Here is an 18,648-nt window from a genome sequence, read left to right as displayed (position 1 = left end):
GGTACAAAAATAAAAATTGTCTCAGTCGTGAAGGATTTCTCCTCCACCGAAAGAGAACAAGAAATAGAAGTGCAGCAATGAAGAACAGATACTACACCGAAGGCCAAGTTGGGAGTTAAGTAAATAAAGAGCAGAAACGACGTTACGTTTTTTTTTAATCAAGAGCGCTTTCAGTTTCATCGGCTGATAATGCCAGTCCATTTTACAAAATGTCTCTCCTCGAAGTATTTTTTTTTTTTTCGGTAATTGTGCTCTAAACGCGGTTAAAATCTAGATGTGATTTTTTTTTTTTTTTTTTTTTTTTTTTAACGGGAGTATTTGAATATGCTGCTAAATTTTTATTCCTGGCTTAAAAGGCATCAAACATTGATATATTTTCTCCTTCCCCCTTCCCATTGCAAAACTCAATCATGTTCTGCTGAAGACAAAAAAAGCTTCTCCACAAAACTAATGGATTCGGCATGAAATAACACGATAAAGGTTGATATGTCGTAAAACAAACTGTTCGTGCTAACGCACTTACTGATCCGCGCTATTTTTAAAATCGTATTTCCAAGTTTAATTAAGTCTTATGTTTCCTTTTTTTTTTTTTTTTTATTCAATTGTAAGGTTAAAGTACAGAATAGGTACAAAACACCCTCCCATGTTAAGAATGGCTTTTTAAATAATAACGTTATTATTTCAGCACGGATCACTCTCTGCATGAGTACCAAAAAGAATTCCCCCAAAGGGAGAGGGCAGTCTGCAGAACTGCACCTTTGTGAACCACAATACAGTGGGGCTGCTCCACGGCTAACTATTGCATGGTTCTTTTGAAGTCCAATGCCAACAAATTGTTGAGCCGTTCTTAAATAACATTATTCTGTCCAATTTCCACCATTACCAACCATCACGGTATTGTCACTGTCCGCCTGACAGTAATTAACCATATTTTCGAGTGACTTTTGGCCTTGATAAAAGGTAACTTTCTAGTTTTACGGTGGGAAGATGTGATATAAGGTTTGGAAGATAGATTGAAAAAAAAAAAAAAAAAAAAAAAAAAAAACAACGAAGTCCCATCGATACACCTCTGTAGGGGCGTGGCATGCGATTAGAAATTAATCAACCCCTTTTCATAGAGAGACTATAAAGCACGAGAGAGGAAACATTTCGAACTGCACAAAATCATACCACAGCTCGACAGAAGCTAGGTCATCTAGAAATATAAAAGCTGAAATGTGTGTATGTATGTATGAATGTATGTTCGCTTTTTGCGTATGTCCGCAAAAGGCTTTTTTCCGCTTGGTTCTGGCTTGGCTTGCTCGTTCTTAAAACTTTTTATATCACGTGTAAATCATAATATCTACAACATACTTTATTTTCCAACTTCGCCTCAAGGCTTCGGGTTCGATCTTTCCTACTTACCTATCAAAACCTTTTTACCCCCCCCCAAGCACACACCCGGGCAACGATTTTTTATTATTTTGTTTTGATTTACCCAAAAGCACACACATCTCTAAACACCCGGGCAACGCTGGATACTCCCGCTAGTGACCTACTAAAAATGACTCCGACTTGTATAAACCACATCGACTCCAGCTGTAAGAAAATGTCGATCAACCCCGATTTACTTGAGTTGGTCTGAGCACTGATTGTGAATGCATGAAACGGCAAATTAATTAAAAAAAAAAAAAAAAAATCGCTTTCGAAAAGCAATAAAAATGTCTTATTTGTTTAAATACATGGATAGCATAATTAAATGTTGGTGCACGATCGAAGTTTTGTATGCGCACACTAGCTTTTTAATGTTTGCGTTGTTGTTTTTTTTGTTTTTGTTTTTGTTTTTTATCCGACTACCTTTAAAGTGGCTGGGGATTTATAGCCGGGCCGGACCAGTAACTTGTTGAGTTTAAAATGATTAAAAAAAAAAATCCCTTGTTAAGTCATTTTGAGAGAAAATAGGATACCCATTTATTATCTATATTTGGTACTCATGCAGAGAGTGATCCGTGCTGAAATAATAACGCTATTTAAAAAGCCATTCTTAACATGGGGAGGGTGTTTTGTACCTATTCTGTACTTTAACTTTACAATTGAATAAAAAAAACATAAAACTTTAAGGAAACGTAGAAATACGATTTAAAAAGCGCGGATCCCTCTCTGCATTAGCACCCTATATTTACCTGCATGAAGGCCCGACGCTGTCCGGGATTGAATCAGGATAAATAAATTTTCCACCCTCATACTTTTATCGCCATCAAAAATCCAATTTTTAATCGAATCAATTGATTGCCTGCTCTGGTTGGGGACCCCCCCCCCCTCCGCAGTGTGTATTCCGTTCAGCAAGATGAAGAAGAGAGGATGAGGTATGGTTGGAAGGGGGGGGGGGCATGCTGACACTTAGTAAAGGATAGATAGATGTTCTTGAGATTTTGTCCATCAGAAAAATATCTGTTTCAATGAAAAGAAAATATAAATCTGATAATGGGATTCTTTAGAACAAGGGAGCTGGGGAGAGAGATTGTTTTTTCTGGTCGGGTTTGGTAAAAATGAATTTTAAATAACTAATGAAGGCAGACAAGTATGATAACTGAGATTCAGAAAGACCAGAATTTTGTCATCAAGTGTATAGGAAAAACTATAAATCAAGAAAGGAGTGACCTCAGTCTCCCAGCTGTTGCATGTCTGACCAGTTGGCCACCCAGATGGTTGTGGATGGTGATGGAGCCTAATCGGGGAAGAATCAGAATTGATTTCGCAAAGAACATTTAGAATATATAGGAAGGTGGGTGGACAGGTGAATAAATAAATTGAACCTTGGAAGATAATACAGTTTCCTTGAGAAAAGAGGGAGAGAGGGGGGAAAAGGAGAATTAGGGAGAGATATGGTTACGAAAGAGAAAGAAGAGGTTCACAAGAAAAGAAAAACAATATAAAATAAAGAGAAAGGAGAGTAAACAAGTTCTTGATGAGCCGTTCCATATAAGTTAACAAATTTACCGAATCTCCATTACTAACAATTACTATATTGTCCAATTTCTACTGTACACTCTTTAACCCTTATCCTCGAGTGGTCTCTTGGCCTTGATAAGTGGCGATGCCTATCTCAAAAAAAAAAAGGTTCAGAGGCAAAAAGAAAATAATCTTTAAATGACGGGGGCGGGAGGAAGAAGCCGATTTAATAAAACCATTGTCTTTTTTTAGAAATAAGTTTTTTGCTGGTTAGCATCGAGGAGTGCACATCGCCGTGGCCTGCCGCCCGGTGCAGAAACCCTCATAAGAGTTAAGTTGAAAAGGTCTTGGTCTTAGCTGGGAAATTAACCAAATGAACTTGAATTATACATGTTGCACCAGAGAGTCATTGAGAACTCGAGGAACTTGGTTCTCCATGCACCAAGTTTACCACGAAGATTTTTCTTTAAAATAATTATTTTTGTTCACAAGAAATGCTGTGAGTTATTCATTTTTTTTTTTTTTTTTTTTTTTTGAATTTTTGAATCCAAACACGTTTTGATACAGCACCGATGCCAAATCGCAGCTGAGAAGGGCAGCATGCAAGCCATTTTATCAGAGCATCTATGAAGGATGAACCCAACCCCAGCATCTGACAACGAATGGCCAAAGATAATAGTTACCACATAGACTTAGGGTCATACATGTTTCGTATGCCCTGAGCAGCAGTGGTATTTTCCAGTGACCAGTGAGAGTCTGGTCACCCTTGAGGGGTCCACCACAAGACAATTAAGAATGTAGCCCTGCTGGTTTGCATCTACGGTCCTGTGAGCCGGGAGCGACTTACACGGCCAGGCGTACATCACAAGTATGCTCCTGTGAACCAGGATAGCGATGGATGCTACCTGGGGGTATAGGGTTATAAGTGTACGGAGAGGAAAATTCGTATGCGTCCCTTGCTGTGACTAGTCCACAATATATTGTAGTCTACATTGTACTGTAGAAAATCTGTTGATTTGATAAAATTATTTGTAAATAATGGCTTCACTTAAAGTCTAAAATGCACAAGTATCAGGGTTGAGTCGTGCTCTAAACAGAAACATTCATTTTGAACGCGCCTCTGTCTTATAAAAGAACCAACTATTGATTTTATGAAATCATTTTCACACAATCACTTGAATTAAAGTTAAACATACAAAAGTCAAGTATCATGGTTGAATTGTGGTCTAAAACGAAACTCATTTTGAACGCGCTCCTGTCTTATAAAAGAATCCACAGTTGGTTTTATAGACTAGGCCTTTCTGCTTGTGCGATGATGAAATTTCTTAAATGCACCTGTCATGGAAAGTTGTATAAATTTGTTTGGGAAAAAATCAAACTATTCCTTCTTTAATCAGATTTTTTCGATTATCGACTTTTGATATTTATCGGACGTATTCCAATACAAAACCTACGTAAGAACACTATCAGACACCTCAAGTACTCTCATAAGAAAATTAAAAAAGAATTGATCCAGCCGTTTCCGAGTTCATAGATAACAAACTCACATGCACAAACGGCCCCTTTTATTTATATATATATATATATATATATATATATATATTAGCATGGGTCCCCCGCATTGCCTGGGTGTTTGGAGGTGTATGCTGAGCAAAAAAAAACAAAAACAAAAGAAACGGTCAATTTTTTTTAACTTTGACCCCTATTATGACCCCCCTTAACATTTATTATTTTGGGCTGATATCAAGTTATTAAGTTAGATCCATGTCCAAGGAACCTATATCTAAAATTTCAAGTGTTTAGACCCAAAATTGTTGGAGTTTGGTAGAGTTCTCAATGGTCAAATCGTTGAACTTTGACCCCTTAACAGCCAAATTTCTGGCCGAAAACCGATCACATAGATTTTCCCAATCCCAGTACCCTGTATATCAAATTTCGAGTCTGTAGACTTAAAATTGATAGTTATTGCATGGGGAAATGTACACAGACAGACAGACACACAGACACGTTCACTTATATATAAATCAAGACAATGAGAATGAAAAGTTTACCCTGTAAAAGCAAGTGTAAACATAAAACTAATATTAATATTTATGTAGTAATCTCAACCAAATAAAAAGCTCAATACAAACACAATAGATAATTGAGCTGTCTGGGTCAACACCCACACATTTGCACATTCAACTTGATTTAACCTAATTTTCAAATATGACGTCTTGCCATTAAACGCCTGACCAACGATGGAAGCATGAGTTGGTTAGATTTAACTGACTGAATTTTAAGATCTAAACTTGCGATTTTTGGTCATTCTTGGCAACTGCAAGCAGATTTTTATATTTCTTTAAGCTACATTGAATTCCTTTTCCAATCAGATGGTTTTTCTCTCTACAATTTACTTGCACGTTTCGGTTGACATTGGAATTCTGACTATTTGTTTTTCTTAAAAAAAAAACTTTCTATGCTTCTTGGATTTACCATCGAGTGAGTCTTTATGCACTTTGGACCTTCTATACTGTTTTTTTTTCTTTCTTTTTTCACGTTTCAACCGACACGAACATTTTTTGCATTTTATTACTAATCATCATAAAGTGTTGTTTCATTTAATGCAATAACCAGTAAATTCTTAGCTCGGCTATACTAATAATTTGCTAATATCTTCCTTTCCTCTGAAGACAAGTATAGAATTCTTTGAAACTCCACGGAATAAAGATTTCTTGAAAAATTTTTTGGAGTATTTTGTCAAACAGTAAATTTACTTATAAATTTTAATTTACAGCCTTTATTTGTTTTCCATATATATATATATATATATATATATATATATATATATATATATATAAAGGCTACCCAGCATTGCCTGATCATAAAATATGCTTAAATATATTTTAATTTATGCAGATTTTGTATTTATTATAGAGCAAATTCTATACTGATTATTATATTGTACCCAATATATATAATAATGATTTCAAAAATTAAAAAAAAAAAAAATGACCTTGGTGCCATCAGCTAGAATTGAAATCAAAACATTCAGCTCTCCAGCCATAGTTATTATTTAGCGCTTCAGCCTTTGTTGTTACCGTCTGAGCTATTGCTAGATGGGCAAAAAAAAAGTCTACAAATCAAGCAAGTTCAAGCTAAAAATTTATATGTATGCATGCTCAGAAGATAGTTGATTTACTTCTGCCAGGATCAACTTTCTTTTTTTTTTTTTTTTTTAACATTGACCCCTTAGCAGCTATTCTTACAACCAAATCAAAAGTGTACAAAAATATGTCGGCAAGCTAAAAATGCCATTTCAACTTACCGGCATATTTCTATTACTTCTGCGCATGTACAAATTCAAAGGTAGCTTGGAGTGATTTATTTTTAAATCTTTCTTATCTTTCTGTTGAAAGCTCAAACAGTAGGGAATGTGGCTGTAGTGCTATACAGTTTGGTTTCAATTCTAGCTGATGACACCCAAGCCATTTTTTTTATTTTTTTTTTTTATTTTTTTTTTTATAACTTTTGAAATCAGTACTATAATATGGGTACGTGCAAAATGAATGGTCGATGCTACAAAATGTATAAATATTTTGACCCGTCCCTTTATTTAAAAGATCACCAAAAATCAGGAAAGTAACCAATTTTAATGAAATTTCAGTATTTATCAAATAATGGTCACGGAATATATTCCGTGATCATTATTTGATAAATACTGAAATTTCATTATTTTATGAACCCATTATTTTTATTTGAATCTTAGTGGAAATGTATAATTTTGTTTAAACAAAAAACACCTGTGTTTTTTTCAATAGTAAAAAAAAATTAGTTTATTTCTACTTTTATGAAAATAAAGCATTGTAAATTGTAAAAATAAAAAAAAAATGAATTTTTTTCAGGAACATTACGAAAAAAAAGCCCTTAAAGTTCGTATTAACGAAATCGATATGACTCGAAAAATTAATTTCTTGAACTTTGGATATTATAATTGAATTAAGCATTGTTTATTTAATATTTTCACACAAAAAATTATAATTTCAAAAAATATTTCTACTTTTTTTTTTTTTTTTTTTTTTTTTTAGATTACATTTTTGTGTCATTTTTATATGTAAGATTCTAATATTTTTCTTGCTTGAATGAACGTGTAACTTTCAGTGTAACATAATTTTTATATAATCTTAAAAAATAAAAACTAATTTTTTTTAATTTAAAAGCAGGAACACAGAAAAATGATAAAAAATAAAAAAAATGGTAAAAATTATACAAATGTTCATGATAGGAATGTACGAATGGGAAAAAGTAGTAAACCAGCACTCCTTGCCTCCCTCCCAACTACCTGATGTCATTTTCAGACAGCCTTTTGACTTTGACATTTTGGGCTTCTGTAGAATCCACGCTTAGACGACTTTGTTTTTGCCTGTGCGAAGCCAGAATCTGTCGCTTTTGAGGATAATTAAGCTTTTTTTTTCTTTTTTTTTTTTGTACAAACAAGGTGTTTTATTATTATTTAATTCGATATTTTAGAACTTTACTAATTATCTTTGAAAAAGACCCAGAAAACTAATACTTATCTCCGAAAGAATTTTGACAATGAATTTATTCAATTTCAAAATTTAGTTGAACTTGTCAGTTTCCGAATGTCGCCGTGAAAACATCTATATATTAATGCGATAGCGTGTGTGTTCTTTTGTGTGTCATGCTTACATCCAGGTCGTTTAATTGTTATCTTCTATTTCTTGTCATAAATAATTTTACCAAGAATTTTTCATAAGTTTTGGTTTCGGTTTAGACTATAGCCGATAGCACTTAAATCATCTATTTTTTTTTTTTTTTTTTTTTAATAAATAATTTTATCAAGAATTCTTCATAAGTTTTGATTTCGGTTGAAGGAATTCGAGTCTTTTCATAAGTTTTTATTTCGGTTTCGATTTAAGCTAATGCACCCAAATCATACGGGTACATTTTTTTATTTTTGAAATCGTAACTTTATAATATATAAAAATTGATGGAACATTAACTCTATAATAATATATACGAAATCTGCAAGAATTAAAATATCATATTTAAGCGTACTTTACGACTGGGCTTTACCAGGCGTTCATGTTAGCTTAGATAAATACTTTTGCAGTTTTAACAAAAAAGCTACAATAATATCAGAGCGTCTCCATTTACACTGAACATCTACAGAATGCCAACATCAATATATTACATGAGTCCTCTGTGGAATTTCCACAAGTCCCGCTAGTTTTTCATTATATTTTTTTTTTGTATGTGTACAAATATTTTTTTCCTTTTGGAAATTAACTCAAGGCTTTAATCTTTCAAATAAATAAAAAAAAATAATAGTCGAAAACCTACAAAACAATTTTGATAAACCAGCGTTCAAAACTATGTCCGCCTATCTTTTTTCCTCCATTATTGCTGTACCTAGTACTATATATATATATATATATATATATATATGTGTGTGTGTGTGTATTAATCACAATAGAGAATTGGCTCTGTAATAATATGAAATCTGCTTGAATTAAAATATATTAAAGCGTATTTTATGACCGAGCAAAATCGAGCCCCCCCCCCCTGCAGTAATAAAATAATTGTGAAACAGCATGGTTTGGAGTTGTCGGCCTTTGAATTTTAGCACATTCTAAAACAATATGACTGGTCTCGGCCCTCTACTCGCTTCCTCATAAAATGTGATTTTCTTATTTAAAAAAACCTACTTGATCTATTTATATGATTTTTGGAACATGACGAGTACGTACATCATAGATGTGCCTGTATTTTCTGTATTTTTTTTAATAAGTGTAATCTATAATATAAATCTCTGTCTGTATGTCTGCCTAAAACTTTTGACAAATGTGATGGATGTTCATGAGATTGGTATCGTTTTGAAGCCCAACCCTTCGGACGACAAATATCGAAAAATTGGTTAAAAACATTCATTCTTTCATCCTCAACTGGGCCCTTTTCTACAGGGAGGGGTCACTTTTTTTGATGGTATTTTCGAAAATCATCCTCTCTTTTCGATTGATTAGCCCCAATTTAAACCTTCATTTCCGGTTTGGCGATGGACACAATCGCAAAGACGTCACTTTTTTTTTTTTTTTTCCACATTCATTCTTTTCCTCCTTTGCAGTACGGGTTCGAGCCTACTTGCCTACTGCCACTTGTTTTTTTTTTTTTTGCTCAACACTCACCTCCAAACACTCGGCAGCGTCGGGCATCCAGGCTAGTCTATAATATGAATCTCACCTGTCTGTATGTATGTATGCTTGCATGCATGTATGTATGTATATCTGCCTAAAACTTTCGACAGAGGTGACAGATTTTCATGAGATCGGTATCATTTTGAAGCTCAATGTCTCAGATAACAAATATTGAAAAATTGGCCCAAAACATTAATTCCTTCACCCTCAACTGGGAGGTTTCTACAAGGAGGGGTCGATTTTTTGCAAGCCATTTTTGCTAGTCATAGTATCGGTTGGATTGACTTTGCCTAATTTTAACATTTCGAACTTCCGCGTCATGGAGTAGCGCTAAGACGTCAGATTTTCTTTAACTTTCTTTTTTGCTTTTGCATCACGGGTTCAAGCCTGCCTGCCTACCTACTACCACTTTTTTTTATGGTAGTCACCACTTATCAAGGCCCGGAAGCCACTCGGAAATAAGGGTTATTGCATAATCAATGGGATAATATCGCGTTAATCGTTAGTAATGGAGATTTGATAAAGTGTCTTACGTAAGGGAGGCCGTTTATAAGGAATTTGTTTATGTTGAACTTGAAGACATCCAAGTTGTAGTCAGGTTGGAAATTGCCCTAGAAAGGAAGCCTTTGTCGAGAGATTCACTAATCCTATGAGATATAACAGTTAGCACATCTGTTGTAGATCTAGTAGAATGGAAACCATATTGCATGTCACTAAAAAGGTTATTTCTGTTGAGGTGGTTGACTACTTCTTTATTTAATATGGATTCCAGCAACTTATGACGTACAGGACCTTATTGGTCTGTACTGTGAGGGAGATGACTTATCACCTGAATTCTTAAATACAGGGCATATTGATGAGGTTTTCCAGGGTGTTGGGAAGTACTTCTCCTTAAGGCAATGCTTAAATAGTTTTGTAAGTATGGGGGCAAGTTCTGGTTGAAGCTTTTTCAACACTATAATTGGAATGCCATCAGGGCCAGTTGCTTTACTGGAATCAAGGTTCTTGATTAGCTTGGCGACATCACGCACAGATATTTGTATGTTGCATAGCGTTCTGTCTGTTATAGGAGGAAATACGGGGAGTTGATGGCCTTCGTTGTATAGGATGATAGAATTAGCTGCAAAGTTCTTGGCAAATAGTTTGGCCTTGTCTAATGCTGACGAGATGACCTCAGGTCGATTGATGATGGTTGGGATGCTCAACATACAGCTCCAAACACCTGGGCAACGCCGGGAACCCAGGCTAATTCTACATAAGAACCAAATATTTTTCTACCCAAAGTTTATGGATTCCATGTTTACTTACCTCCCCACGAGGGCAAAGGTATACACAAGATCGTTTGTTTTTTGTTGGTTTTTTTTTTTAATGTAGGGGATATCCAGTTACTTCAGAAATGATTTCAGCACTCGTGCAGTTTAATATTCCCAAGCAAGTTTAAAAAAGCCATTCTTAACATGGAATGGGAAAAGGAGCTTTGTTAACTCTATGGAACTCTCTTGAATTGAAAACAATGAATTTGCTTGGGAATACTAAACTGCACTTGTGCCACCGTTTTTTTTTTTTTTTTTTAGGAACATCTTTTTGGCTAAGAACAACGTATAGTATTTGTTCTGATGCCTCACTTTAGTTATTCTGTCCTTCATCAGTGAAGAATTCCTTCCAGACTGTGGCAATTTTTATTTTTGTACTAATCCAGTGTGTGTATTATTTGGATTCATCGGACTATTGTTTTCATCTTGAGTGTAATTTTTACAACGTTTTGGTTGATGTACCCTCCGACCTACTTCACGTGTATCAGGTCGAACTCTGTAGTGTTTCTGACGCAAAAACCCGTGAAGTTAGAGTACTACGAAAAATACAATTGTGAATTACTTAGGACCCCTATCCAGTGATGGCTGATCGAACAAAAGTATGCTACCTCCGTGAAGCAAATAAACGGTTACATTTGACATTCCTTCCTATTTCCCAAGTTCGACAGAAACATCGCTGAGTTCAACAAGAGACATTTGAAAAAGGTCGCAGGTTACATCGACCGAAACGTTGTGAAAATCACACTCAAGATGAAAACGGTAGTCTGATGAATCCAAATAATACGAATAACCAATCCTCATCTCAAAAATTCAGAAACATCGTAATAATCCAGTGGGTTTCTTTTTTTTTGGGGGGGGGGGTTGAAATTTTCCACACATTAGAAACCGACATTAATTTACTCTCGTGGGGAAGCAAGTAAATAAGAACAGTGACAGAGGAAAGAAAAAACAGCCGTAGCGTAAAAGAGGTACTTCTGCAGTTTACGGTCCGTTTTTTTTTTTTTTTTTCAAGTTAAATTCAATATTTACAGTATTTTTCATTAATTAAGCTGTTAAGTGAAAGTACAGAATAGTAAAAAAAAAAAAAAAAAAAAAAAAAAAAAAAAAACGCTCCGACGCCTCAACATGTTAAAAATGTCTTTTTAAATAACGTTATTATTTCAGCAGTCACCGTCCGTATTTTCTATTAGTATATTTTATTACTAGCCAATATGGGTAGTCATGCGAGTTGAGTATTGGGTCTATTTCAAAGATAATTGGTAATGTCTTAACATATTGAATTAAATAAGAAAAACATCTTGTTTGTACAAAAAAAATTAGCTTAATTAGCCACCAAAAACAAGAGATTCTGGCTTCACATAAGCAAAAACAAACAAGGTCGTCTAGTCGTGGATTCTACGAAAGCCCAAAATGTCAGAAAGTCAAAAGGCTGTCTGAAAATGACGTTAGGTAGTTGGAGGGAGGTAGGGAGGGAGTGCTAGTACTGGTTTACTTTTGAACTGTTTAAAAAAAAAAAAAAACTTTATAGAAATATTAAAAAAAAAATGAAAGTTAATTATTTTTATTGTTTCATGACAGCACAAGAAGTATTAAAACTAAAATATTTTTGGAGATAAATTATTTCCATATGGTTTCGTATTTCGTTTCATGTTAAGTGACTTCCATTCCATATTTAAGTAAACAGAGTTCATTTTCGTCTTGTCTTTGCGCACTGAAGTTTTGGACATAACACTTTCTTAATATAGGGGGAATTCTTTTAAGAGTAAGTTTTATTCACAGTGACAGCAGTGTGAATGTGATACAGAGTCAGTTTAATGTGAGGGTGCCCCCCTTTGCCGCCGCTCCCAATGGGTTACTCTGGGTAATCGGACCCGGTGAAGACAGACAACCGGCAATGAATCAATCCTTCCTCCCAAAGAATGGGTAATGTCTGGGAGTATTACTTCCTAGGACAGAACGATATTCCAGGCGAAGGGAAGGTTAGTGTATCTGGCGAACACAAAAATGTCAGTTTAAATGCAAGGATGGGGGAATTTAGCTCCCTCGAAAAGATGAAGCATTCAGGGAGGTCACAAAAATAGCCTGGGATTCTCGGTAGAGATGCGTCAGTTGATCAGCAATCAGCAGTAATAAAGCATTCTCTCCCGAAGGAGGAGGTAATACCTGGAAAATGTACATACACTCCGGTTAAACAGAAGCATACTTCATTTTTAAATATAAGCCTGAGGAACTGTGCAATATAAACATTTATTTGCTCTCCACAGTTGCAAACTCTGCCACATGGTTGGAACTAGTCTCGTCCCTAGTGGGAGCCGATCTGGCCGGGAATATAATAGCCGTGCCGTGAACGCACCTGCAAACAATATCTGGTAGGTGCTACTGCTACGCAGACGACTTGAACTAAACAAACACCTCCCACGAGCTAGGAGGTAATGCTTGGGAATGCTTTTAAGACTTTACTTGAATCATGCATAATTGGAACAAGGCTCAATCACCTGGACAAGCCTTCGCCGAGTTTAAGAATGCGTCAAGATAAGTTTTAAGTAAATTAAAAATAAGATATTGCGTTGGTCACATAAAGGTAGTTTTATTTTATTTATTTATTTTTACTTAAGAAAGAAAGTTTAACTAAAATGTCAGAGAAATTATTTTAACAAAGTTTTCAATTCAATTAATTAAACTTTTTTTCGCATAGAAAAGAAATGCTTTAGGTAGATAAAATAAATGGAAAGAAAAAAAACTTACCCTGTATATATAAGTTTATAAACTAAAAACTACCTTGAAAGGAAGTAATTTCGCTGTTCCTTCATAAGATGCCCTAAAACAGTCATCCCACCGTTTCTAAGTTTTACCTTAAATATATTTTCTTATTTCCGAATAAATAAAACCGAAAACGATACAAATTTTGCTCGCATTGGAATCTGGTATTAATTTGCAATAAAAATCTTATAGGATGATATTTTTTTAATTTATAAAATAAATTATAAAGAATTGTTTATCATCTAGGATGTCTTGCTTGTTAGTGGGAGGGTGCGATATCGATAGCACAGCGTAGTAAATGTGTGAATCAAGCGCAATGAAAAAAAAGTAATTTATTTAATTGAAGGCTTTATATGACTTGCAATTAATATAGCATACGAGAAATAATAATTATGAACTTCAGAATGTTTAATCGAATCTTGTTATCAAAGAAAGAAAAAGAACTGCTTAATAATTTCATAGTCGTATTTTTTCTATGTAATGACGTCACTTCCGGCAGCATTTAATTAGTTTGTGTCCGCTTCCCCCACATGTGGAATGTCAATTGCTCATAGGTAAGTGTTCACCGTTATTTATTTACATATATATTTTCAGCGAATGCCGGAGCATAAAAAGAATAACAACTACAACCGTTTGTACGCCATAAAAAAGCAAACACCAACACAATTACTGTTATTATTGTGTTTGCATCGCCGTAGATACGAAATATGACCCCATTTAGTTTACGTGTAAAAAAAGATTATATCCACGGACTATTAAATAATACTGATGTCTCTGTTTACCTACTTCCCCACGAGGGCAGGGCTAAGCACAAAGTCGATTTCTAACGGAAAGAGGGGAACTAGCTCTCCTCTAAAGAGGGGGGCACGTTTGATTGGGACAAAAATGAAATAAAATGATCTCGGTCTAGAAGGATTTCTCCTTCACTGATCGAGGACAGAACAGATGAAGTGAAAGTGTAGTATCCAAACAGATACTACACTTTGCTTCTAATGTCGAATTCTGTAGTAAATTGTAACTTAACTCATTTTGAAATGATGTTTTAATTACGGACACGTCAGTCTGTTATTTTTCATTTATGGGGTTATTTCTATTTTTCGGAGTTTTGTATTGGTTTTTAGGAGTTTGGTATTAAACATTTCTGTTTTAAAACCATTGAATGTCAGACGACTTTTTTTGTCAGAAACAGTTAACAGTAAGAAAAATTATACTTGCGCTGTTCTGTTTCTGTGTACGAATCGTTCTGAAATAACAACGTCATTATTTAGAAACCCATTCTTAACTTAAGGAGGCTTTTTAAGGTTTATGTACTTTCACCTAACAATTTAATAGACAAAATATACCGTAAATATTAAATTTAACTTGAAAATGCTATCTAAACAATATAAATAAATAAAATAAAATAAAAAAAAAATAGCAGAACTGCACAAGCACCCAAAATAAATAAATAAAAAACAAAAAATGGTTTGTTCATGTATCAGACGATGTACCCTTAGGCCTTCTTCAGGTGTTTTTTTTTTTCTTCTTCTAATTTGGGAAAATTTAATTTCCTTAAATTTAAAGCTCAATTATTTTTGTAAAAGAAAAAGTTAATTTTTAATCAATTAATACATTTCATATTTTGAATCTAAAAATATTCTTCTTTCTTAGCATTCAGGACTTAAATTCTTAATCATTAAAACAGCGTCAACTAGCTCAGCTACAAAAACACCCGTTAAAAGTAGATAATAATAATAATAATAATAATAATAATAATAATAATAACAACGAAAAGATAGATTTTATTTAATTTATAAATATTAATTTTACATCTGCTGCCACGGTCAAAATACACACCCATTATTCGATTGCCTTGAGAAAAAAGTGAAAGATTTTACGAAGTCGATATTCAAAACTGCTATTTTCTTTGACCTCGACGTGTTCAAGGTTTGATAAGAAATTCAACGTCTTATTTTTCTTCGAAAGCTTTCTATTTCGACGAAAATTACTAATACCATTATTTTAAAAGTATGTTTCGTATATTATTATTAGTAGTAGTAGTAGTATTAAATGGTAATTACGTTTTTTGTTTATTTATTTTTTACTCGAAATACAAAGTTGTAAGTTTGAAGTCATCTATTTATCCTCCAAGTATCCGTAGTAAAAACAAGGCGGTGCGTGCGTTGCCAATAGCAACGCGACGTCGCGACACTCATTCATTTGTTCGTTCATTCATAAATTCACACCTGTGGTGAATAAAATAAAATACGATGATAATAAAAAGTAATAGATGTATGTATTAAAATAAATAAATGAAATGCTGGATTGCTGGTGTGTTTAATGCATTTTGTTGGATTTTCAAAGTCAGGCCCAAATAGTAGTTAAGCTGACAAATTAAACTTTGCTTCTAACTAGTCAGTTTACAGTTTTCGTTTGTTGCTGTTGGGTGGGTCGTGTTATTGACAACATAATAACGTACTTCGCTACAATTCATTTTAAAAAGGACTTAGTCCTGCCTGGAAAACTGCTAATAAAAATCACTAGTAGGGAGACCCGACATTGTCCGGGATTGAATGAAAACCAACAAATGTTCGTTCCACCTTCTCATACTTCTGTCATCGAAATCGATGAAATCATTTTTTTTTTTTTTTTTATGAATAAAATCAATTGATTACCTGCTCTAGTTAGCCCATCTCGCGGTCTACTGGGAAGAAGCTTCACATGCCTTCTCCCAGTGACTTAGTCCACAATACATTGTAGTCTGCATTGCAGGTACTCATGCAGACATGCAGTGCACTTATTGATCCGTGCTGAAATAATAACGTTATTATTTAAAAAGCCATTCTTAACATGGGAGGGGAGGGTGTTTTGTACCTATTCTGTACTTTAAACTTACAATTGAATAAAAAAAAATAACATCATAAAACTTTAATTAAACTTGGAAATACGATTTAAAAAATAACGCGGATCAGTAAGTGCATTAGCACCACATTGCACTATAGACAAGCTGTTTTTTTATAAAATTACTACCTGAACGCCCGGCGTTGCCTGGTCGCACAATACGCTTAAACATATTAAAGATTGCGTATTATTATAACAGAATCCATCCTGTATTAAATATTATGTATTACGAGGAATAATTTGTCTGGTGGACTAATTCACAATAAAAAAAAAAAAAAAAAAAGATAGAAAATAAATAAAAAATATTAATGATGATGTCACTCGTCAAATTCCGTCCGTGTTTATTTACAATATCACGTGAGCTGATATTTGGGCTCGACGATGAATACCCTAGAAAAGTTACTTTTGAGTACCGTTTAGTTTTAAAATATGCAAACGAAGAAATGATTTGCAACGATTTTAAATGGTACCTCTTTTATCGTAAATTGAACTCATTAATAAGAAAAAAGGAAAAAATGGTGAGAGGCACACTGGTTTGAACACAGGATCGTTCGATCTGTACTCGAATGTTCTAACACTGAGCTATATCTCAAGATGAAAAAAAATTCTGTCTTCCTTTTTTAAGAAGAAATGATTTGCTAAACTTTTATCATCTCTCTTGACCGGTGTAATGTAAAATATTTCCCTGTAAAAATTCTTTTTTTTTTTTATCTAATAAGAAAGAAAGAAAAACGATTTTTAGGATCAGATTTTTTCTATTTTTGATACTTATCGGATGAATTCCTGTACAAAACATAAGAACACTGCCAGACATTAATTACCTTTGTGTGAAATTTTCTAAAGATAGGCTCCACCATTATATAATAGAGATCTGTAAATAAGGACTTCACTTATACGGATAGAGGATTAGCTGAGGAGTAGTGGTGGGACGATTAATCGAAATCGTTAATGGTAAGAATGTATTTTGGGGGGAATCGGAATCGCATCATTAAAAGATACCTTAGATTTACGATTCTTTCATTACGATTCTCTTATATTTTTAAGTTGAACTGTTTGTTTGAAGTGAGATTAATGCTGTTAAAAATTTATAAAAACGTCAGAGAACTATTCCATAACATATTTAATATAATATACAAGAATTTTAATTACTACTTTAAAGGTAATCTTTATTTATCTTAATGAGTTTTCTTATTCCCTCATGTACATAGGCGCTGTCGGGGTATTATTTTACTTAAAGGCCCGTCTCGCGTCCGTATATAACAAAATATTTTTTTTGTAGACTTCCGTGTGCTAAAAACGAATCTGAAAACCGTTTCCGTTGCAAAAAATAGTTTTCATGATAGAAATTACTTTTTCGAAAAGTGGGTGATCACTTTTTCATGTAAATTTACCTTAAAATGAGCACCCACTTTCTGGCCACTTGAGAGAGAGAGGGGGGGGGGCATTTTTTGTGTGTTTATTGGCTAAAAACATTTTTGTTTGATTTCTTTTGCATGGTATTAACCCCTGAACTCTGGGACTATTTTCCATTTCACAGACTAGCCTTCATTTACGCTACGCGCGAACATAAACGAAGGCTGTTAAATGTGCATTCGCGTACCAAACTGCCTGGTTACAGTGTAGTATTGGCAAAAAATTAAAATTAGATGAAAAACAAGTAGTTTTCCAAATATTAAACCATGTAATTCTATATGTTATCACAGGTGGCCATTTTGTATGCGCAAGTACGCACACATGGCCTATACGCGGAAATCTTATTTGTGCTATGAATATGAAATGTGATTTTAAATATTTAGTCAGGGTTTACTTGTAGGGAAGAGTATCCTTATGCCAGGTTGCCCTGACAAACCCCAGTGCAGAAAGACCTTAGACACTTTGGAATAGTGTCTAGTAGACATTCAAGTTCTCTCTAGTAGGCATTCAAGATTCTGTAATTTTTTATATTATTTAAAATGTGCAAATTAAATTAAATTTAAAACTAAAATGATTTTCCCTGCATCCTGGGTAATGCAGGGTAGATACGACTAGCTGTTGTTAAACAGAAGTGTTTCTTTGCAGAACATGCTTCGATAAAAGTCATCCTTGGTTTTCAAGAACTTCAAGGTCCATGACAAGAGTTAACATCTCCAGTTTCTTTACCGCTTTAAATGAAAATACAGAATTTTCAGACTTGATTTTTCTCAATAAAATCAAGCACTTGCATCTATTCCCTCACTTTGCATAGAATATGTAACTAACAAATTGAAAAAGAAATAAGAACCAAGCAATCTAGTAAATCTTAAAGACATGAGGACAGTGTACAGTAGGCATTCAAGTTCTCTGATTATTTATGCTCTTTGAATCATCTGATGGTTGGTTTATATCATTTGCATCAATATTAACAAATGATCTTAGAATGTGATTTGGGAGATCATTGAACATCAAGAATGGATCTTTTATACAATGTGATCCAGACATCTAACCATCAATAACTACTTTTATAAACAAATTAGAGGAAAAGGATTTGATGGTTGACATGATAATGAGCAAACGTTTGCATCAAATCTTATTCAAAATTTTTGATATAGCAA

The 18,648-nt window shown here is 33.9% G+C and overlaps 1 protein-coding gene across 7 annotated transcripts in view; it reads left to right on the top strand.

Moving 5' to 3' along the window:
- Positions 1 to 18,648, top strand: part of LOC145252556 (5-aminolevulinate synthase, erythroid-specific, mitochondrial-like) — a 232,690-nt gene that overhangs the window by 8,298 nt on the left and 205,744 nt on the right. Inside the window, exon 1 of one of the 7 annotated variants that reach the window (XM_080112110.1) lies at positions 13,519 to 13,752. The exons of 3 other annotated variants lie outside the window; for them this stretch is intronic. The gene's annotated coding sequence lies outside the window, so the exon portion shown is untranslated. Of the gene's footprint in view, positions 1 to 13,518; positions 13,753 to 18,648 lie in introns of those variants that run through there. 3 more of the 7 variants (XM_080112118.1, XM_080112114.1, XM_080112120.1) reach the window with 3 other exon arrangements.

Source organism: Euprymna scolopes, chromosome 29 (assembly GCF_053919585.1).
Source record: "Euprymna scolopes isolate OS-2025 chromosome 29, ASM5391958v1, whole genome shotgun sequence".
NCBI classification, from domain to species: Eukaryota; Metazoa; Mollusca; class Cephalopoda; order Sepiida; family Sepiolidae; genus Euprymna; species Euprymna scolopes.
This window is presented reverse-complemented; position numbering and strand designations above follow the sequence as displayed.